The sequence below is a fragment of the Ursus arctos genome, unplaced genomic scaffold, assembly GCF_023065955.2.
Source record: "Ursus arctos isolate Adak ecotype North America unplaced genomic scaffold, UrsArc2.0 scaffold_21, whole genome shotgun sequence".
In the NCBI taxonomy this organism is placed as follows: domain Eukaryota; kingdom Metazoa; phylum Chordata; class Mammalia; order Carnivora; family Ursidae; genus Ursus; species Ursus arctos.
Window position 1 is genome coordinate 33,030,565 of NW_026622886.1, and position 24,674 is coordinate 33,055,238.

Genomic DNA, 24,674 nt, shown 5'->3' on the forward strand with positions numbered 1-24,674 from the left:
CCAGCTCCCAAGAGGGCAGAGACCGTGCCATTGTCACTGCTGCATCCTAGTACCCTGCTCAGTGTTTGGCATATGGTAGACAGACAGATAACTGTTGAAGAATAGAAAGCAATATAGAAAGCAATGTTCCTATATTCAGTCATAGCAGAAAGACTGTATACATTCATCTGGACCCAGCCTCATGGAGGCTTATGCCAAGTGTGCATGGCAAAGCAGGAGAAAAAGAGCAATGATTTCTTAAGTCAAAAAACTGAACTTCATGAGTAAGGTTTTGGCTAGAAAATTGCTATCCCCGTAAACATGTCATGACTTCCAAGGAACATGACAAAATTTCTATCAATAATGCCATAAGATAAATATTTGGCTTAATTCAGAAATAGTTCAGATCATTCTTTTATTTAAACCATTTCCCCATATAAACAAAGCATGGAAATAGCCTGGATGCTCTTCAAAAGACTCTAAAGAACTCAACGACCCATATAATAACATTATTTAACAAAATTTCTCCCAGACTATAGCAAAATAGTTTTCATTTTTTTCCATTACTGCAATTTATGTGTAATATGAATACTGCCCATTTGAAAAAAAAAAAAAAAGAAGAAAAGAAAAATCTCATAGGCCTTTAGTAATCAAAAGTTATTGCTAAACAGCATTACCAGCATAATGCTATGTAGAAGCAATGGTTTAAATGTCAAAATTCTGAAAGCTATCACATACCACTTTGACATTTTTATACTACCTGGTGCTTTAACATATAAATACACAGCACGTACTTTTTTTAAAAAAAGGTACAAGTATATTAATTACAGGAAGTCTTGAATCCCCTTTTTTTCTGAACAAAGGATGTTTATAATTCCCATCAAATGAACTATGTCAGTCATAGGCCAGTACACAGTGTAGAAAAATACTACCAAAAAGGACTGAAATAATCTTGATGTCTTTAATTTGCTACAGAAATCTCACTCATAAAATAAAACGAGGATACACAAAAATATGCATCATGTTGAAAGCGTTGTTTGTGGGCTACATCGTTGCTTTCTTCAGTGCAAACATTTGAACATTTGCCCAGCAGAAAACTGAGCTAGGTTTCGGTTCCTTTCAAAGCACAGAACACATGGTATATGGCAATTATTGGCACAGTGTAAAATCATGATTCTTTCAGGTGTGCTATTCTTCCATTTCTTGCCCAAGGGCCACTAGGACAATGCAGCAGTTTTCAGGCCTGGTTTGGATTGGCTGTCCCGAATCACAAAAGCCTACTAGAGACTTTTCCTTCAATTAATAGACTTTGGGATCTTAAGTAAAGGAAAAAGTATTTTACTCCACACAAATCAGATAATAAACTGCTTTACATCCCTTGAGGAAATGTACTAATCTACATTCCTATACAGCACTTTCCAAAAATGGGTATGTAGGGGCTAATATGGCTTCAGCATTTCAGATCTTCAGTATGATGTTTAATTATCTTACTATAAAGGACAAATAAAAAGAATTACTGATTTAGCAAAGATGAACAAGTAACTAAAGCTACTCTTTTTTACTTTTGATTCAATGCTTCATGTTTTTATATCCACGTTACTTATTTATAACTACCTCTAATTTAAATGGAAACTGTCCACCTAAGTTATGAATTCTAGGATTTAACATATCTGAAGTGGATACAGATGCATTCATATATGTGTGGGAATTTAGCTAAATATAAAGAGGAGGTACAATGAAATTTTAATTACCCAGAATTTGAAGTAAACTTGAATGTTTTTGCAATGTTAACACTGAGGGAAAAGTAGCTGCTGTCAAAATGAACTAATTGTATGAATTAGGTTGGGAAAAAAATCCACATATTCAAGTTATATCCTACAGTCATTACAATCCTACAATCAATACAATCATTTGGTGTTTTTATACCCTTACAATGTATTTACAAAGGTACTGATGAATATTTGACTAGTGTTCAAATTTTACAAACAAAAGAATGAGGTTTCAGAGACGAAAAGGGACTGTTCCTTGCTACCCAGTTTAGAGTGGATCCGCTGGGTCAGGTACTCTTATTTTATTAGGAAAAACAAAATAAAATAAAAAACAAACAAATAAAGAAAACACCTACCTTTAAATCAGACTCAGACCATACTACTGAGCTCATACAAATACAGAATACTATAATAACAGTGCTGCATGAATCACTATTAACTCTGGTAGAGAAGTTAAAAGACAAAAGTATAAAAAGTAACTATAACAATAAAATTGTATTAATGGATATACAATATATAAAGATGTAATCTGTGACATCAATAACGTAAAGTGTACGTAGGGGAAGGAGTAAAAAAAAAGCAGTTTTTATATGAGATTAAACTTAAGTTGTTATATGCCTGAAAAAGATTTTTAAACCTATAAAATAATTTATGTAAACCCCATGGCAATCACGGAGAAAATATCTGTAGAAGATACACAAAAGAAAATGAAAATGGTATCAAAGCGTATCACTTCAAAAAAAAAATTAAAAAAAAAATTTTTAAATCAACAAAAATGTCTCAAAAGAATTACAAGACACAAAACAATTAGCAAACTAGCAGATCCATACACATCAGTAATTAAACACAATGGATTAAACTTGTCAAACAAAACACACAGAAGGGCTGACTCAATTAAAAAAAAAAGATACATTTTTTTGCCTTCTATAAGAGACCCACTTTAGATTTAAGGGCACATGTAAGCTAAAAGTGAAAGGATGGAAAAAGGCCTATCCAAATGCTAACCAAAAGAAATCTGGGATAACCAACTTATATCAGACAAATAAACTTTAAATAAACAATGTCCTGAGATAAAGAAGCACATTATAAAAAGAGAACAAAGTCAATTCAAAAGGCAGATATATCAACTATAAGTACATATGGGCCCAATATCAGAGCAACCACACAAATAAAGCAAACACTAACAGAACTGAGGATAGAAAAAGACAGCAACACAATAATAGTAGGAGATTGCAGTACCTCACTTTCAATAATAAATAGAATATCCAAACAGAAGATCAATAAGGAAATAGGATATAAACAACACTATAAAAGAAATGTACCTCATAAACATATATAGAACATCTATACAGTAGCAGCAGAATACCCATTCTTCTAAAATGCACATGAAACATTCTCCAGGATAGACACGTTAGGTCACAAAACAAGTCTTAACAGATTTACGAATTTTAAAATTATATCAAATATCTTTTCTGATGATAATGGAATGAAACTAGAAATTAATTCTAGAAAGAAAACTGGAAAATTTACAGATTTATGAAAATTTAACGCACTCTCGAACAAATGATTCAAAAGGAAATCAAAAGGGAAATCAGAAAGTAATTGACATAAATGAAAATAATATGAAAGCACAAATTACCAAAACGTTAGGATAAAACAACAACAAAATCATGAAGAGGGTATCTTTACAATCATGCCATTCTAAACTGGCAAATAGTTACGTTAAAAAAGAAGAGAGATCTCAAATAAACAGCCTAATTTTATACCTCAAGAAACTAAAGAAAGAAAATCACACTAAGCTTAAAGTTAACAGAAGAAAGGGAAAAATAATATTTGGGCAGAAATAAAATACAGACTCGAAAAAAACCCAACAGAACTAAGAATAGGTTTTTTGAAAAGATAGACAAAATTGACAAATCTTTACCTAAAATAACTAGACAAAAAGGGAGAAGATTCAAATAAGTAAAATCATAATGAGGAGATATAACTGATGCCACAGAACTAAAATGAATTATAAAAGACTACTATGAACAGTCACATGCCAAAAAAATTAGATAACCAAAAATTGAACAGTAGAAATAAGTTTTTGAAAAATACAATGTATAAAGAACTAAGTCACGAAGAAATGGAAAATCTGACAGATAGATAACTGTGTATAGTTAAATAGCAAGGAGATTGTAAACAGTGAGGAGATTCATCAAAGAAAAAACCATGACCAATGGCTTCACTGGTGAATTCTACCCAACATTTTAAGATGAATTAAGGCCAATTCTTCTCAATCTCTTCCAGAAAAATGAAAAGGAAGGAATAATTCCAAAGATATTTTATGAAGACAGAATTACCCTGATAATGAAGCTAAACAAAGACACAAGAAACAAAACAAAATCCCAAAATAGCCAAACATTCCTGATGAATATATATGCAAAATACTAAAAAAAAAAAAAAAAAAAAAATACTAGCAAACCAACTTTGACAGCATATTAAGAGAATCATACACCTTGACCAAGTGGAATTTATCCCTGTGAGGCAAAGATAGTTCAACATATGGAAATTAACCACATTAAAGAACAAAAGATAAAAATTACATGATCATCTCAATAAATGCAGAAAAAGTGTTTGACAAAATACAACAACCTTTCATGACAAAAACACTCAACAAACTAGGACAGGAAAGAAATTAACTCAACATAGTAGAGGCCATATATAAAAAGCCCACAACTAATACACTAAGTAGTGAGAAACTGACAGCTTTTCCTCTAAGATCAGGAACAAACAACTCTCACCACTTCTATTTAAGAGTACTATAAGTCTTAGCCAAAGGAATTAGGAAAGAAAAGGAAATGAATGGTATCCAAATTGGAAATGAATTCATAAGACCTGTTTGCAAATGACATTACCTTAGATGTAGAAAGCCACAAAGATTTTACATGCTCAAACCTTTTTTTTTTAATTTTTTAAATTATATTATGTTAGTCACCATACAGTACATCCCTGGTTTTTGATGTAAAGTTTGATGATTCATTAGTTGCGTATAACACCCAGTGCAGCATGCAATACGAGCCCTCCTTACTACCCATCACCAGCCTATCCCATTTCCCCACCCCCCTCCCCTCTGAAGCCCTCAGTTTGTTTCTCATAGTCCATAGTCTCTCATGTTTCATTCCCCCTTCTGATTACCCCCCCTTTCTTTATCCCTTTCTTCTTCTACCAATCTTCCTAGTTCTTATGTTCTATAGATGAGAGAAATCATATGATAATTGTCTTTCTCTGCTTGACTTATTTCACTTAGCATTATCTCCTCCAGTGCCGTCCATGTTGCAGCAAATGTTGAGAACTCGTTCTTTCTGATGCTGAGTAATACTCTCCATTGTATATATGGACCACATCTTCTTAATCCAGTCATCTGTTGAAGGGCATCTCGGTTCCTTCCACGATTTAGCTATTGTGGACAATGCTGCTATGAACATTGGGGTGCATATGGCCCTTCTCTTCACTACGTCTGTATCTTTGGGGTAAATACCCAGTAGTGCAATGGCTGGGTCATAGGGTAGCTCAATTTTTAACTTTTTAAGGGACCTCCACACTGTTTTCCAGAGTGGCTGTACCAACTTGCATTCCCACCAACAATGTAGGAGGGATCCCCTTTCTCCACATCCTCTCCAGCAATTGTTGTTTCTTGCCTTGTCAATTTTTGCCATTCTAACTGGCGTAAGGTAGTATCTTAGTGTGGTTTTGATTTGAATTTCCCTGATGGCTAATGATTTTGAACATTTTTTCATGTGTCTGTTAGCCATTTCTATGTCATCATTGGAAAAGTGTCTGTTCATACATTCTGCCCATTTTATGATTTGTTTATCTTTTTCTTGCGTATTGAGTTTGAGAAGTTCTTTGTAGATCTTGGATATGAGTCTTTTATCTGTAGCATCATTTGCAAATATATTCTCCCATTCCGTGGGCTGCCTCTTAGTTTTTTTGACTATTTCCTTGGCAGTGCAGAAGCTTTTAATCTTGATGAAGTCCCACAAGTTCATTTTATCTTTTGTTTCTCTTGCCTTTGGAGATGTGTCATGAAAAAGGTTGCTTTGGCCAATGTCATAGAGGTTGCTGCCTATGTTCTCCTCTAGGATTTTGATGGATTCCTGTCTCACATCGAGGTCTTTCATCCATTTGGAGTTTATCTTTGTGTATGGTGTTAGAGAATGGTCAAGTTTCATTCTTTTGCATGTAGCTGTCCAATTTGCCCAGCACCATTTATTGAAGAGACTGTCTTTTTTCCACCAGATGTTTTTTCCTGCTTTATCAAAGATTAGTTGCCCAAAGAGCCGAGGGTCCATTTCTGCGTTCTCTATTCTGTTCCATTGGTCTATGTGTCTGTTTTTGTGCCACTACCATGCTGTCTTTGTGATCACAGCTTTGTAGTACAGCTCGAAATCCGGCATTGTGATGCCCCCAGCATTGTTTTTCCTTTTCAACAGTTCCTTGGCAATTCGGGGCCTTTTCTGGTTCCATACAAATTTAAGGACTATTTGTTCCAATTCTTTGAAAAATGTCATCAGTATTTTGATCGGGATAGCATTGAAAGTGTAGATTGCTCTGGGTAGCATGGACATTTTAACTATGCTAATTCTTCCAATCCATGAGCATGGAATATTTTTCCATCTTTTTGTGTCTTCAATGTCTTTCAAGAGTGATTTATAGTTTCTAGAATATAGGTCCTTTATGTCTCTGGTTAAGTTAATTTCAAGGTAAAATATGGTTTTTAGTGCTATTTTAAATGGGATGGATTCCCTAATTTCTCTGTCTTCAGTCTCATTATTTGAGTATAGAAATGCAACTGATTTCTGAGCATTGATTTTGTATCCCGCCACATTACTGAATTTCTCTTTAACTTCTAATACTTTGGGAGTGGATTCTTTAGGGTTTTCCATATAGAGTATCATGTCATCTGAGAAGAGAGACATTTTGACTTCTTCTTTGCCAATTTGGATACCTTTTATCCCTTTTTGTTGACTGATTGCTGTTGCAAGGACTTCTAGTACTATGTTGAATAATAGTGGTGAGAGTGGGCATCCTTGTCGTGTTCCTGATCTTAAGGGAAAGGCTTCCAGCTTTTCCCCATTGAGAATGATATTTGCTGTAGGCTTTTCATAGATGGTCTTTATGAGATTGAGGAATATACCATCTGTCCCTACACTCTGAAGGGTTTTAATCAGGAAAGGATGCTGTATTTTGTCAAATGCTTTTTCTCCATCAATTGAGAGGATCATATGGTTCCTGAGTCTTTTCTTATTGATATGATGTATCACGCTGATCAATTTGTGAATGTTGAATCACGCTTGCATCCCAGGGATGAATCCCACTAGGTCATGATGGATAATCCTTTTAATGTACTTTTAATGTTGAATTCTATTAGCAAGGATCTTGTTGAGGATTTTGGTGTCCATATTCATTAGGGAAATCAGTCTGTAATTCCCCTTTTAGATGGGGTCTTTGCCTGGTTTGGGGATCAAGGTAATATTGGCCTCATAGAATGAATTTGGTAGCTTTCCTTCTGTTTCTATTTTTTGAAATAGCTTTACAAGAATAGGTATTATTTCTTTTTTAAATGTTTGGTAGACTTTCCCAGGAAAACCGTCCGGGCCTGGAGTTTTGTTTTTTGGAAGGTTGTTTATCACTGTTTCAATCTCTTCATAATAAATTGGCCTGTTTAAAAAATCAATTTCTTCCTGTTTCAGTCTTGGTAGTATATAGGTTTCTAGGAAGTCCTCCTTCTCTTCCAGATTGCTTAATTTATTGGCATAAAGCTGTTGATGAAAGTTTCTAATAATCCTTCCAATTTCATTGGTGTTGGTTGTTCATCGGTGTTTGTGTTGGTTCTCCTTTTTCATTAATAATTTTATGAATTTGGGTCTTTTCTCTATTCTTTTGGATAAGTCTTGCCAGTGGTTTGTCAATTTTATTAATTCTTTCAAAGAACTAGCTTCTAGTTCTGTTGATCTGCTCTACTGTACTCCTGGTTTCTAATTCATTGATTTCTGCTCTAATCTTGGTCAACTGCTTCTTCGTGTGTGGATTAGGCCTGTCCCTCTGTTGCTGTTCCAGCTTCTTGAGGTGAGAATATAAAAACTGCATTTAGATTTTTCTATTCTTTGAGTGAGGCCTAGATGGCTATGTATTTCCCCCTTAGGACTGCCTTTGCAGTATCCCATAGGTTATGGACCGTTGTGTTTTCATTCTTGTTGGTCTCCATAAATTGTTTAAATTGATTTTTGATTTCCTGGTTTATCGAGTCATTCTTGAGCAGGATGGTTCTTAGTCTCCAAGTGTTTGGGTTTCTTCCAAATTTTTCCTTGTGGTTGAGTTCCAATTTCAAAGCGTTGTGGTCTGAGAATATGCAGGGGATAATTTCAGTCTTTTGGTATCGGTTGAGACCTGTTTTGTGACACAGAACATGGTCTATTCTTGAGAATGTTCCATGGGCATTAGAATAGAATGAGTATTCTTTGGTTCTGGGGTGTAGTGTTCTATATATACCTATGAGGTCCAACTCGTCGAGTATGGCATTCAAAGCTCTTGTTTCTTTGCTGATTTCTTGCTTAGGTGATCTATCTATTGCTTATAGTGGAGTGTTGAGGTCCCCTACTATTAACGTATTTTTATCTATATGTCTCTTTATTGTGGTTAAGAGTTGGCTTCTGTATCTTGCTGCTCCCCTGTTGGGGGCATATATATTTATAATTGTCATATCCACTTGTTGGACACATCCTTTAAGAATAATATAGTGCCCTTCTGCGTCTCTAACTATAGTCTTTAGTTTAAAATCCAATCTGTCTGATATGAGAATTGATACCCCAGCTTTATTTTGAGGTCCGTTGGCATGAGAGATGGTATTCCATCCCTTTACTTTCAGTCTGAATGTATCTTTAGGTTCAAAATGAGTCTCTTGTAGACAGCAAATGGATGGGTCATGTCTTTTTATCTAATCTGCAACCCTGTGGCGTTTTATGGGGGCATTTAAGCCGTTTACATTGAGACTGATTATTGAAAGATATGATTTTAATGATGCCATGTTGCCAGTAAAGTCTTTGTTTCTATTGATTGTGACTTTTTGTTCTGTATCACTCTTGGGGCCTTTTTACTTTTATAGAACCCCCCCTTAATATCTCCTGTAGGGCTGGTTTCAGGCTTATGATATTGGTCAATGACTGGCGATTCTGGAAGGTCTTTATTTCTCCATCAATTCTGAATGACAGCCTTGCTGGATAAAGGATCCTTGGCTGCATGTTTTTCTCTGAAAGAGCTTTAAAAATGCCCCCCCAACCCTTTCTCTCATTCCAGGTCTGTGTAGACAGATCTGACATAATTCTGATACCTTTGCCTTGGTACGTGAGAAATTTCTTTGCCCTGGCCGCTTTCAATACTGTATCCTTGGATCTAATACTTGCGAATTGCACTATGACGTGACGTGGCGTAGGTTTGTCATGGGTGAGCTTGTTAGGGGTCCTCTCTGCCTCTTGGACACGAATGTTTGTTTCCTTTGCTAGACTAGGGAAGTTTTCAGCTACAATTTGTTCAAATATCTCTTCTAGACCTCTGCTTTTCTCTACCCCCTCAGGGATGCCGATGATTCTGACATTGGAATGTTTCATTGAGTCAGTAATCTCCCGTAACCTACATTCTTGAGAATGGATTTTTTTTAGCCCAGATTCTATTTTGGCTTTCTCTTCTACTAACAAATTCTCCAATTCGCTGATACGTTCTTCTGCCTCATTCACCCTGGCCGTCAGAGCCTCTAGTTTTGACTGCATTTGGCTCATAGAATTTTTAATTTCTGCCAGATTTGCTCTCATTTCCGCCCTTAGAGATTCTATATTCTCATTAACATTTCATTAATACTTTTTTCAAGTCTACACATCACCTTGACCATTGTTACTCTGAATTCCATTTCTAATAATTTGGTTATATCCATATCCATTAGTTCTGTGGCAGAGGTACAGACTCGGTGTCTTTTCTTTGCTGGGGGTATTTCTCCTTCTCGTCATTCTGATGAGGAGAGGTTACAGGGTTGTCCAGAGCCCAAATTATTGACCGGGACCCAGGCAGTGCACACTTGTTTTATAGGGACCTTAAGGATGTGGGCTTCTTGATTTTTCAGCCTGCCTTCTGGGGGAGGGGCCTGCCACGCCGATACTCAGGCAACCCTGTTTGGGTAGACTCTCCGTGTCCCCTGAGAGGGGAGATGGAGATGGGCACACTGTGAGCCGGTCTTTCCAGGCTTTTGTTCTCTGGCGGCTTTCCCTGGCTGTTTGCTGTGCCTCTTCTGAGAGTCAGAGCAGCAGTGGCCGAATCTCAGCCTCTGTCTCAGAACAGAGGGATCCTGGACCATTCTCCACTGATGTTCTGGCCACTTTAACTCTGTTTCTGTTGGTGCTGCTCAACCCTGCAGCGTCCCGGGATATGCGCCCCATGTCTGGCGTCCCAGCCCTCACTTCCAGGGCCGGCGCATCTCTGTCCTTTGTGTTTCTAACACCACCAGCCGCCAGCTGACCCCGTGCTCCTGGAGCTCCCGGTCTCAGTCTGGTTCCAGTGAGCACACCGGAGCTCTGTTTCATCTGGTGGTGCATACTCCCCAGCTCACGGTCTCAGTCTGCTCTCTCGCGGGTGCCGGTCCCCGAGTCTGCCCACTCCCCCGTGCAGGTGGCTACTGCTTCCCACGCCCAAATGCGGCAGCTCCCTACCCCTTCCGTTTATCTTTCAATATCTGTGCGCAGTTTCACAGCTCCCCACTTTGTACCTCAATACTCAGCACTGGAGATGTTCATTTGTAGAGATCCAGATGTATCTTCCTGCATCTCAGGCTGATTCCGTGGATGTTCAGGCTGGTCTGGTACCTATCCAGCTCGACTCAGGAGACCGGCTGAAAAAGGGGTCCCCTACTCCTCCGCCATCTTAACCTCCTCCTCCTCAAACTCTTATAACTAAAAGCAAATTCAGTAAAGTTGCAGGATACATAATTAACATACAAAAATCATTTGCCTATTTATACCTTGACAACAAACAATCTGTAAATAAAATTATGGAAATAATCCCATTTACAGTAGCATCAAAAAGAATAAAATACCCAGGAATAAAAATCAAGGAGGCAAAAGACTTATCTACTGAAAACTATAAAACACTGATGAAAGAAATTAAAGAAAAAACAAATAAATGGAAAGACAACCTGTATTCATGCATCGGAAGACTTACATTTTTAAAGGTTTTATTTATTTATTTGAGAGAGAGAGAGCATGGGGGGTGAGGGGCAGAGGGAAAAGCAGGCTCTGCACTGAGCAGGGAGCTTGACGTGAGGCTTGATCCCAGGACCCTGGGATTATGAACTAAGCTGAAGGAAGACGTTTAACTGACTGAGCCACCCAGGCGCCCCTGGAAGACTTATTGTTAAAATGCTCACAATACCCAAAGTGATCTACAGAGTCAATGCAATCCCCATAAATCTCAATGGCATTTTTTTGTCAAAATAGAATTTAAAAAATCCTAAAATTAATATGGAACCACAAAACACCCTGAATAGCCAAAACAATTTTGAGACAGAAGAATAAAGCTGAAGGCCTCAGACATTCTGACTTCAAAACATAGTACAAAACTTCAGTAATCAAAAGAGTATGGTACTGGCATAAAGACAAACATATAGACCAATGCAACAGAGTAGAGAACCCCGAAATATACCCACACATATTTGGTCAAATGATCTTTGATAAGGGTGCCAAGACTACATTGGGGAAAGTATGGTCTCTTCAAAAAATGGTGTTGAGAAAACTAGATATTCACATGTAAGAAAATAAAACTGGATTCTCACACCATACATGAAAATGAACTCAAAATGGGTTAATGGCTTAAACTTAAGACCTAAGACCATAAAAATCCTAAAAGAAAACATAGTAAAAAAGCTTTTTAAGATTGGTCAGAACATAACATTGAAATGATTTCTTGGATATGACATCAAAAGCATAAGCAATTAAAGCAAAAATAGACAAATGGGACTACATTAAACTGAAAATCTTCTGCACTGCAAAGAAAACAAGCAAGAGAGTACAAAGCAATCTATGGAATGGGAGAAAATACTTGCAAACTATGTATCTGTCACAGGCTTTAATATCCAAAATATATAAGGAGTACCTACAAAGCAATAGTAAATAAACAAATAACCCTACTAATAAATGGACAAATGACTGAATAGATATTTCTCCAAAGAAGACATACAAATGACCAATCTGTATATCAAATATGCTCAACATCACTAATAACCAGGGAAATGCAAATCAAAATCACAATGAGCTATCACTTCATACCTGTTAGGATGGCCATTGTGAAAGAAAGAAAGAAAGAAAGAAAGAAAGAAAGAAAGAAAGAAAGAAAGAAAGAAAGAAAGAAAGAAAGAAAGAAAGAAAGAAAGAAAGAAAGAAAGAAAGAAAGAAAGAAAGAAAAGAAAAGAAAAGAAAAGAAAAGAAAAGAAAAGAAAAGAAAAGAAAAGAAAGAAAAAAAAAGAAAGAAAGAAAAAGAAAAAAGGAAATAGCAAATGTTGATGAAGATATGAAGAAACTGGAATCCTGTGCACTGTGGTAATGCAAAATAGTGCAACAACTTGGAAAATAGTACAGCATGTCCCTTAAAATTTTAAGAAAAACAGAACTGCCATATGACCCAGCAATCTCACTTCTGGGGGTATTTATCCAAAAAACATTGAAAACAGGCTCTCAGAGAGATACTCGCACTCCCATATTTATTGCACCATTATTCACAACCTCCATGAAATAGAAACAAACTAAATGTCCATTAGTAGATGAATGGATAAGGAAAATATGATATACACATACAATGGAATATTATTCAGCCTTAAAAAAGAAGGGAATCTTGACTTGTGCTATAATATGGATGGACCTTGAGGAAATTATGCTAAATGGAATAAACCAGTCACAGAATGACATATACTGTATAGTTCAACTTACATGAGGTGTCTAAGGTAGTCAAACTCACACAAGCAGGAAACGGATTGGTGGTTGACAAGGGCTAGGGGAAGAGGGTAATTGGGAGTTGCTGTTCAATGCGTATAGAGTTTTAGTCTTTCAAGATGAGAAAGTTCTAGAGATCTGTTGTACTATAATGTGTGTAGAGTGAATACCATACTACAGTTAAAAATTTTTAAATTTAAGAGGGTAGATTGCATGTTACATGTTTTTACTACAATTTTTTAAAAAGCATAAAATTTAGAGACATTCAATAACTCCTTACATCCACACATATTCATACATTCATGCACAGACATGTGTTTAACTGTCAGCAAGCTGCATAAAACAGTTGCTTTAGTCGTTACTATAGTGACTTTTTATAATACATCTAATAGGCATTTTCCTAAAAGCCTTGCTCTATTAAGATTTCTGCTGTCAACATAGGTGTCTAAACTGTTACACAGATGGAGTCTGTTTCATGCATATCTCATTTAATATTCATCAAAGCCTAGTGAGGTGATAATTGTATAGCCCTTTTTACAGGTAAGGAAATTACGGCATAGAATTGTCTAGTAAAGAGATAATAAGTAGTATGGCTTAGATTTAAATTAGATCTGTTGAGAAGTCAAGGGTTCTATCCATGATTTTAGTCCATGAGAAGAATTGGGCAATGTGAGAATTTGATTTGTTACTATGTGATCCTGGGAAAAAAATAATCTCACTTTCACTTCTATATTTCCAGCTCATAAAATGTAATACATGAACTTAGTTATTTATATGATAAGAATATAAAACATTTTTTTGTTTTTTCATCACCTTTATTTTCTTTTTTTTTTTTTTAATTTAAAATCAATTAGCCAAAATACAGTACATCATTAGTTTTTGGTGTAGTGTTCAATGGTCCATTAGTTGTGTATAACACCCAGTGCTCATCACATCATATACCTTCCTTAACAGCTAACCCTTTGAAAATATTAAAAAAACACAAGAATTTGTGATTGTTTTATTTGCACAATATGCTTTGTACAATCCTATACTATGTATATTACTTATTATTAATAATTTCTCCCTCATTACACAAGTTGCTTGAGAACAAGAACATTTTTTACCCATTCTTTTTCTTTGAGGTGTAAGTACAGTGTTACACATAATTTTGTTTTAATATACTTTCAAATAAACATTTTATATAATGTACATCTTTCTATAAACAATTTACTACCTAAATTAAAATTCTCTATCATTGGGAAAGTGATATATCATTTTTCCAATGACATCCAGTATTTATGAATCTGTCATTCTTTATCTCTGGGAACTTATAAATGAGAAATGATTTCAGTTGCTTAGATAAGGTGTTTATAAAGTTCTACATCATAACTGAAAAATGTGCAGGAAAACTAAAGTCATAATTATTTCTTCTATTCCTCCAAATCAGTGAGCATATTCTGGACTGGACAAATGCAATTGCTCAGATGTGTAAAGAAAAGAAAATCTCATTATTCCTTTTTGGGAAATGCAATTAGATTTCTCAAAGTCCAAAACTTACTTAAAAAACCCACAGATATTATAATATTTAAACTCTTATTTGAAAAAACATACTGATGACATCAAGATTTATATACTTTGGAGGGAAACTTGAAAAATGAGATTGTTTGAATTTCATTGTAAGAGTCTGACAAACTCTAAGAAGTTCAAAGTTATAGGTTTGTACATTGTAAATATAACTTGTAAATATATTGTACTTGTGAAGTACAGTGATTTTTCTTTTGCCTCTAAATCTTGATTAATGACCTCAGCTCTTCATAGCTCTGAAAATCTATAGCACAGGTATAAAGTAGTGCCTATAAATGTACCTAAAAATAATTTTTAAAAAAACCTCATGCTCTCATGATATAAATCAATGGTATCCTACAACAATGATTGAAGGCTACCATAGTTTTTTCTGCACTCAGCAAAATGGCACACTATGCAGAGAAAATACACAACCAGAAGTAAAAAATTGCTGAGTCAGCAAAGCTTTGATACTCAGCCCACATGTGCCTACTTAGTTAATGAAACACCCTGTGGTATAGTAACAAATGACATTGGAAAAAGGACTTTACTGCAAAAATCATCAATGGTTTAATGTATCTAAAAACAGTGTCCTCAGTAATGGTCAATTTCATTTCACTGATAACATCTATATCATAATAATTTAATAACCCTCTTTCTTCAGGGGTAAACATTATATTTTACCAGCTACAAATTTTAAAAATATTTTAATAATATATTAAATAATTAAAATATAAATGTTAAAATAAGTATTTTAATTATTTAATAACAACTGTACACATATAGACATATATATTTTGAACATTTTTTTAAAATATTGAGCATTTGTATTCAAAAAGCAATAAAAAAAGGAAGTATATACAATACAAAACATAGAAATCAAACTTTTAAAGTTAATTTCAATACTTTAAATGAGTACATTTTTACTGAAGATTTGTTTCCACTCCATATCAACTATATATTAATGAACATTAACTAAAGATGTCATTTTTCAATGATATGATAAAGATAGGGTATATTTTTAGCATGGCAACTTTTGTTAATAATACTGTATTGCATATTTGAAAGTTGTGTAGAGAGAAATCTTAAAAGTTCTCACTACAAGGAAAAAATTTGTTACTATGATGGTAATGAATGTTAACTAGATTTATTCTGCTGATCATTCCCCAATATACACAAGTATTGAATCATTATGTTGTACACCTGAAGCTAATAAAATGTTTTATGCCAATTACACCTTAATAAAAAAAAAAGAATACATTTTACTCAAATTTCATTGTCAAATCATACTTGCTATGATGCTCCCTTTTGTCTTGTGTTTTTAATATCACAATTACCAAAGTACTTCTATGGACAGATTGGAATATAACTGACAATTCTTATAGTTCTTGTGGTTACAATTTCAATGGGAGAGCCAAATCACTACCAACTGATTTATCTACACTTATATGGCACTTAATACCCTACCAATAATCTAAATTAAATTTTTGTGGGTTAAACAAATCATGAAAAGTAAATAATTTTTAAGTGAAGATACCTGGCAATCTAAAAAATCTGTATGTTATAAATATAATTATATATATTTAATTCTTTGTGCCAAGTAGAATTTTTAATAACCTTTATATAAACTTAGTTTCTGCAGTCTATTTAAGATGGTAAAGTTTCCCAAATCGTAAGGGATACTCTATAAAAGGGGGGAAAATTTCCTTCCAGACAGCACATATTTGAAAGCAAAGTCTTTTAACCCCAAGATTAAAAAAAAAAAATTGAATTCAGAGATGTATAGAATTTTTATTATAAACAAAACCATAGATAAATGATATTGAAACCAATAATATTTTAACAATTTCTTCAATATCTAATGGACAGATGCCTTTTACTAGGTCTTATTACAGAAGCCTCTAAAGAAACTAATGTTCTAAGGTAGTCTTACTCAAATCTACAAGGAAGGAAAAGGGTAAGAATGTAATCTAACCCACACATGGGGCTGTGCCTTCAGTCCTAAAAAGATTTGACAGGCTGTAGGACACAAAGTTGAACGAGGTCCAACAGATCAAGAACTAGATCTATCAATCAGTCATTGTGCGTAGAGCTTATTAGCACAGTTAAGCACGCATCTAGCAAGCTAAAACAACAACAAAATACAGCGCCAATTGGTTAATTTCCTAGGGTGAATTTGAGTATAGGGTAGGGTTGCACTGAATCTTCTCTGCCCATTCATGTGGTATTATTTTGGATATTTCTTCATAGTTTCAATTCTCAGATTTCTAAGTTACAGAGATTTGACATCTCTATGCCTTATTCTCGATTTCTGAGCAGGATTCTGAGAGGGAGAGCCTGTAACATCAATTGCTTTGGAATTTCTCCAAACGCCAATAACAAGCCATGCATTACACATATAACAAACTATATTCCCAGAAGAAAACAGAGAAAATATATCTTTTTATCTCCAGAAAATTGAATATTTTCTCCCATGCAGAGAAAGTTAAAGTATTTTCTCAATCTAAAAATCTTGTAACATAATAATAATAGCAACTAACACCTATTGAGCACTTAATTTTGCTAGGAAATATTATCCTCCCCATTTTAGAAACAATAAGAATAAATATAAATGATTAATTACCTAGCCCACAACATCCACTGAACTGGTAGATGTTAGAGCCAGGGTTCAGATCCAGAGTCTGACTATAAAGCCCATGCCCTTAGCCACCAACAAAATATTATACACACTTGTTTTATTTCTATTTCTGGCTCGCATGTATCCATAATTAACCTTAGACTGGAAAGAGATAAAAAGGATGCAATAAAGGAAAGGAAGACATCAAGAGGTCATACAGAAAAGATCTAAGGAAGATCATAAAATGAAACTTTAAAACATGATACAGAGTAAAACAAAATAAGCAGAAGCGCTTCTTCTCAACATTTCCTGAGCTTCATATGCTCCATGTATTTCACTAAACACCACTTCTCCTTCTGGGTTCATTAACTTACACTTAAATGTGGAATTAAGAACAGACATATTATCAAGTTTTGGACTAATATTTGATGATGGCAAATTGTTCGCTCTGTAAGTTAGAAACAGTCTATAAGACGAATATACATTGTAAGCCAAATTTCAAACCTCTGTCACTAAAGGGATAGGTGCAGATACAGAGGATAGTTAGATAATTTCTAAATACACCTCATTTTTGTCAGTGAAGATATATAGTTTTCATAATTGAATAGAAAACAAGTACTTAAAAAATCAGAAACCAATGCATATACATATCAACTTCCCTCTTTAGGATGATCAATTACTTATGGTTTTTTTTACACTTACGTGAATGTGCAAATACGCACGGGTATGTATGCATATACCACTTAGGTCAAATGAAACCAAATGAAAAGGACATTTCTTGGTGTTAGCATGGCCTCAGGTGGAAGAAGCCAAGCCACACTAGCTGCAGGGCACAGGCTGGAGCAAGGACCTGACCTCCAGTAGGGCAGTCAATGTTGAACTAAAGGCAGCTGGGGCCACAGACACAAGCAGCTGTGAGCCCTGGAACCATCACAGAAACAGTCATTCACACAGAACTGAGTCACTTGCTTACTTGTTTAAGAAAACAAGCTATTAGCCATAGCGCATGATTTATGAAATATAACTGTGTGTAATTGTGTTAAGGGACTTCCATCAACATACTTAACCTGTTTATCAACATGAGTAATTTGTATGTATGAGTTTGTTTTGTTTCCATGCAAATTCTAGTCCACAGAACCCTAAGGCAATGGTTCCTATCTCAGAGAGAGTTGAATTGTTTGGCATTTTATGTGAGTTAAAATGAGCTTCTTTGGAAAAGAAATATCCATAGTTGAGGACTTATTATGGCCATCAGTTGGTAAGAATCCAACAGGCAACACTAAGGTTGTAGGCACCTTGGGTCACTCTAAATATTTTCTGGATAGGACATTAGGTCAATATTTACTTTACTGGAGTTTTGTTTTTGTTTTTTTTTGTTTTTTTTTTTTTAGATTTTATTTTTATTTTTTAGAGACAGCCAGAGAGAGAGGGAACACGAACAGGGGGAGTGGGAGAGGAGGAAGCAGGCTCCCAGCGGAGGAGCCTGATGTGGGGCTTGATCCCAGAACACTGGGATAATGCCCTGAGCCGAAGGCAGATGCTTAACGACTGTGCCACCCAGGCACCCCACTTTACTGGAGTTTTAATTCTAATTAGAAGTGGCCTTTCATTGGGAATACTTTTTGGACCCTAAAATATGTTGGTCTCTAACTCATTAGTGATTGGCATCTTTGTTTCCTAAGTTTTAATGTAAGGAGGGGGTTTTCGATATATTTCACTTCGGAGGTTGCCTGTGTGCATTTAAACTGTTTTTTTCTGGAAACGATGAGTGTTCTTACAGGTGGAACAAATTCATAAGGGGCAAATAGCATATGATACACATTGAATGATATCTTCCTTCTACTTAACCTGCAATAACATTCACTGGTCCAACATTTTTTTTTTTTTCTCTTTTGGGTTTCCCTTAGTCTCTGCTGCTTATTTTTACAATATACCTTTTCTCTCTGAAAAGGAGACCGTGGCTTAAGAAGTGGACCAAAGTTAGACATGATAAAATGCAATAGAAAATAACACAAGACAGCTAAAAACAGTGTTTGCTTTTAACAAGTTACAGGTGGTTTAAATAACCTGGAGTTTGAAGGACAGATGGAGACAGACTTAATTCAAAAGAATTAAAAGATTTTTAATGGAGTTGTGGATTTTGAGAGAAAAAAGAGAGAGAGAGAAGACAGAATGAGTTCACTGGACCTAGAGGGCTCTAGAAACAGCCCACCAGAGAAATGGTAAAACTAAATACAGGAGGCAATGAGTAGGAAACAGGAAGATCAAACTGAAGGAGAAAGAACCTCAACTCTGTTGGCTGGCATAGAGGCTTAGTACAGAAGACTAGAGTTCCTGAGAGTTCATTTAGGGGCTGCTTAGTGGCTATTGGGATAGCAGCTTCCCACCAGCTTAAAGAGGATACCTAAACTGGGAAGGAAGACCTCTCTTCTCAAAGCCTAGAGCTGGAAAAGACCTTAGTCCAGGAACAGTGTTTAAGATGAGGGCTTAGGGGTGCCTGTGTTGCTCAGTCAGTTAAGCGACGGACTCCTGGTTTTGGCTCAGGTCATGAACTTATGTCCCCCCCCCTCACTGGGGCTCCATGCTCAGTGTGGAGTCTGCTTGAGATTCTTTCCCCCTCCCTCTCCGTCCCCCTCTCTCCCCAACTTATGTGTGTGCACATATGTGCACTCTCTCTCAATTAATTAAAAATAAAATAAAATAAAATAAAATCTTTGAAGATGAGGGCCTAGAACTGAGAAAAAGGTAAATAGAGCACTGTCCCCAAACATCGCATGCCTGCATCTAAGTATAACCAAGTAATTATGCCTGATTTACTACAAGCAAATATAGCTTGCATGCTGTGATTTCCTCCCTCTGTGAGAAGAAAGGTCCAGGGACTTAAAGCAGGGCCCTGGACCCCTGGGAGGCAAAGATGGAAAAAAGCTCACATAGGCACCAAGAGCTCAGAGGGACAGATACCTTCCTTCGGCTCTCAGCTGATGGTGATAAAAAATTATCACTAGATTCACACCAATGAGGATTCCAGATAAAGCTTCCGGTCTGCAGACACCTTCCTCCTTCAAAGATCCTCTGTCCCATTGACATCCTGACTCACCTCCTTCAGGCAGCTGAGGAAACAAGACCGTCAGGCCTTCAGGAGCACCTGCCCCTCAGTGATCCCTGACACTACACTGGAAGCCATGGCCATGAAAAGATCGGATCTTAGTTGTAATTCCTCCAGTTTTTAAGCTGTAATTTCAAGATCAGTTCAAAGTTCTTTCCCCTTCTCCCAGATTTCAGAAGAGATGAGAAAAGAAAATTTGCACAATACTCTTTTAAGTTTTGACCAATTCCCCTGAAGGGAAGGAAAACCATAACAGGATAACAAAGAAAAACCAGGAATTTCCCTTGAGACTTGTGCTACACAGACAATGAAAGGCAGGGCAGAAGCCATAGCTTTAAAAAAACAAACTAACAAAATAACCTTTCTACTTCAATCCATTAGCATGGGGTTAGACATTAACAGAAGTGAAGAGATGGTCTTCATTTTTTCAGTGTGCATTCGGCCACACTGAATCTCTGTGGCTCACACTGGTAATTCTACTGCAAAAATCACAAAGGGAATGCAGATGACTGAGAGATTCTAAGTGGGTTTGATGTTTCACAAAATGCAAAGCACTCAAATAATTTTGTTGTGTACTGAGCCGGTTCCATCAGCAATTATTTCCAAAACACACAATTTTCAGTTACTTTGTTTCTTTGAGAAGAGCAAAGTGACATAGTATTTGAAGAGCATTTGAATTCAGTTTGTTGTTTTATAAGGTCATTGGTTTGGGATGGAATCAAGAAATATCACGGTACAAAAGTTCTGACCAATAAAAATTGAACAAAAATTCTTAGAAATAATTTTTTAAAACTATGTTTAAAGGTAGCTGCCAAAAAAGGAAAACCCTACTCAGCGAAATTTTGCCAAGCATATTAGATTAGTTCATTTAATCCACTGCCAAAAGCTTGAACAAGGAAAACACTTACATTGTTTCTAGAAATATAAGTAACATGAAGTGCTATTTTTCTAATATGTCAGTGGAATTCTATGAAGATTCAAGAGAGCAGAAACAAAGAACTCAAGTCTTTATCTATGCGTGACCAGAAATACTCTTTTAGGTCTTTGTTCTCTAAAAAGTACAGAACAACATCTCTATTAATTTGTTCATTAAATTACAATTATGTAATATATTTCCAATCACTTTAAAGTAATTTCTACTGGCACCGATGGGGGGGGGGGCATAAATCACATTAACATCCATTTTCCAGATGTAAAAATTGGTGCAGAGGACGCATGAGTTTCAACATCACAAAGAACATTGGCAGATTCAAACTTGAACTCAGTTTTCCACTCCTGCTTTTAATCCACTGGCTTGGTAAAGTGCAGGGCATCCAAAATGTTAATTACTTGCAAGGGCTCCAAACAGGTAACAGTTGCCCAGAATCAAGTCCAGGAAAACTCAAGTTTTAGATTCACAAGCTAAATCTCTGTTTGGATTTGTAATTTTTGCATCATAATTGAGAGAGTCCGCACAAAAGCATTTCATTTCTGAAGTGATTTCAAGTGTTTTTGAGAGATGAATCTTTTAATGTTTTGAAGTATGTTATGTTTGGAATACATTAGGATATTTAAAAAGAAAAATGCACACCCTAATAAGAATAATCATTGGCTGATTTGTTGCTGTTGTTGTTAGGAACTATTAAATAACTATTGGCTTTCAAAATGCAGCTAAGACATGAACTACTATAGAAACAAGTCCTTTAAAAAGTAGTGCAAGGTGATATTTTCTCCACTGATGTCCAGAGGAGGTCCACTAGACTCAAGATTCTACATAGTTCATCTGGATTCATATCATATAACTGGATCTATAGAGTTTGGCTCTGTCTTCGATACTGGCAAACTGAACAGAGACAGATTCACAGGTAGTTTGAAAATACATATGGAAGGAAAACATAAACCTTTTAATTAAAACAAAATTTACTGAGTACTCCATGTTAGGCACAATGCTAATTGCTGGACATACAAAATTAATTTTGAGAAGGTTGCGATTTAGCAAGAGGGTTGCACAAATGCAATACAAGCTATTTGCATTCAAAAGCCCTTTGTCAGACTATGACAATGGGCATATGACCTAATTTCGCAATACCTCAGTTTTTAAATTGTCAAAAGGATATATACCTAACTTGCCATTTTTGAGTAAGCAGAAATTTCATACGTAAAGGAATTTTTATAGTTTTAAAACACTATGTTTGATTGATCCCTTGTTGTACTTAGCAAATATCTTTATGGCACCTAAAATACTTCATTGAATTTATATACAAGCATACCTCATTTTATTGCACTTTGTTTTACTGCATTTCATAGATAGTGTTTTTTTTTTTTTAATAAATTGAAGGTTTGTGACAACCCTGCATTGAGCAAGTCCTTCAGCGCCATTTTTTTTCAATAGCATTTGCCCACTTCCTATCTCTGTGTCACATTTTGGTAATTCTTGCAAGATTTCAGAGGTCTTCATTGTTACTACATTTGTTATGGTGATCTGTGATCAGTGATTTTTGATGTTATTACTGTAATTGTTTTGGGGCACCACAAACCACCCCCAGATAAGACAGTGAACTTTAATGTTGTGTGTGTTCTGACTGTTCCACCTGCTAGGTCATTCCCCATCTCTCTCCCTCTCCGTGGGAGAAAAACACAATGTAATGAATTAATTCAATTAATGATCCTACAACAGCCTCTAAGGATTCAAGTAAGGAGGAGTCACACATCTCTCACTTTCAATCAAAGCTAGAAATGATGGAGTTTAGTAAGGAGTCATGGGGAAAGCCAAGCTAAGCTGAAAGCTAGGCCTCTTGTGCCAAATAGGCAAGCTGTGAATGCAAGGGAAAAGTTCTTGGAAGAAATTAGAAGTGCTACTCCATGGGGCGCCTGGGTGGCACAGGTGTTAAGCATCTGCCTTCGGCTCAGGGTATGATCCCGGTGCTCTGGGATCGAGCCCCACATCAGGCTCCTCGTCTAGGAGCCTGCTTCTTCCTCTCTCACTCTCCCTGCTTGTGTTCCCTCTCTCGCTGGCTGTCTCTCTCTCTGTCAAATAAATAAATAAAATCTTAAAAAAAAAAAAAAAGAAGTGCTACTCCAGTGAACACATGAATGATAAGAAAGAAAGCAAAGCAGCCTTATTGCTGACATGGAGAAAGTTTGAGGGGGCTAAACAGGAGATCAAACCAGACACGACTTTCCCTTAGGCTAAAGCCTAAGGCTGTCTTCAATTCTGTGAAGGCTGAGAGAGGGGAGGAAGCTGCAGAAGAAAAGTCTGAAGCTAGCAGAGGTTGGTTCATTAGGTTTAAGGAAAGAAGCCATCTCCATAACATAAAAGTGTAAGGTGAAGCAGCAACTGCTGATGGAGAAGCTGCAGCAAGTTATCCAAGATCTGCTAAGACAATTAATGAAGGCGGCTACACTAAACAACAGATTTTCAATGTAGACAAACTAGCCTTCTATTGGAAGAAGATGCCATCTAGGATTTTCCTAACAAGAAAGAAGTCAATGTCTGACCTCAGAGCTTCAAAGGATAGGCTGAGTCTCCTGTGAGGGGCTAAGGCAGCTGGTGACTTCAAGTTGAGGACAATGCTCATTTACCATTCTGAAAATCCTAGGGCCCTTAAGAATTATGCTAAATCTACTGTCCGTGCTCTATAAACGGAACAACAAAATCCAGATGACAGCACATTTGTTTACAACATGGTTTACTGAAGATTTTAGGCCCACTATTGAGACCTACTGCTCAGAAAATGAGATTCCTTCCAAAGTATGACTGCTCACTGACAATGCATCTGGTTACACAAGAACTCTGATGGGGACGTACAATAAGATTAATGTTGTTTTTATGTCTGCTCACACAACACCCTTTCTGTAACCCATGGGTCAAGGGCTAATTTCAACTTTCAAGTCTTATTATTTAAAAATCCATTTTGTAAAGCCATAGGTGCCATAGATAGTGATTCCTCTAGTGGATCCGAGCAAAGTAAATTAAAAATCTTCTGGGGGCGCCGGGGTGGCTCAGTAGGCTAAGTGGTCAACTCCTGATTTCAGCTCAGGGTTGTGAGATTGAGCCCTGAGTTGGGCTGTGCACTGGGTGTGGATCCTGCTTAAGACTCCCTCTCTTCCTCTGCCCCCCACTTTCTCCCTCTCTCTCTCTAAAAAAAAAAGAAAAAAAGAAAAGAAAAGAAAAAAATCTTCCGGAAAAGAGTCACCATTCTAAATGCCATTAATAACATTTGTGATTCATAGGAAGACGTCAAAAATATCAACATTAACAGGAGTTTGATTCCAACCTCCATGGAGGACTTAGAGTGCTTCAAGACTTCAGTGGCGAAAGTGACTACAGATATGATGGAAAGAGCAAAAGATATAGAATTAGAGATGAAGCCTGAAGATGTGACTAAACTGCTGAACTGTCATGATTAATTTTAACAGATAAGGAGTTGCTTCTTGTGGATGAGCAAAGAACGTGTTTTTGTTTTTTTAAATGGAAGCTACTCCTGGTAAAGGTGTTGTAAAGACTGTAGAATTAACAGCAAAGGATTTAGAATAATATATAAACTTAGTCAATAAAGCAGCAACAGGGATTGAGAGGATTGACTCTAGTTTTGAAAGAAATTTTGTGGGCAAAATGCTATCAAATAATATCACATGTTTCAGAGAAATTGTTAGCATCAAAGGAAGAC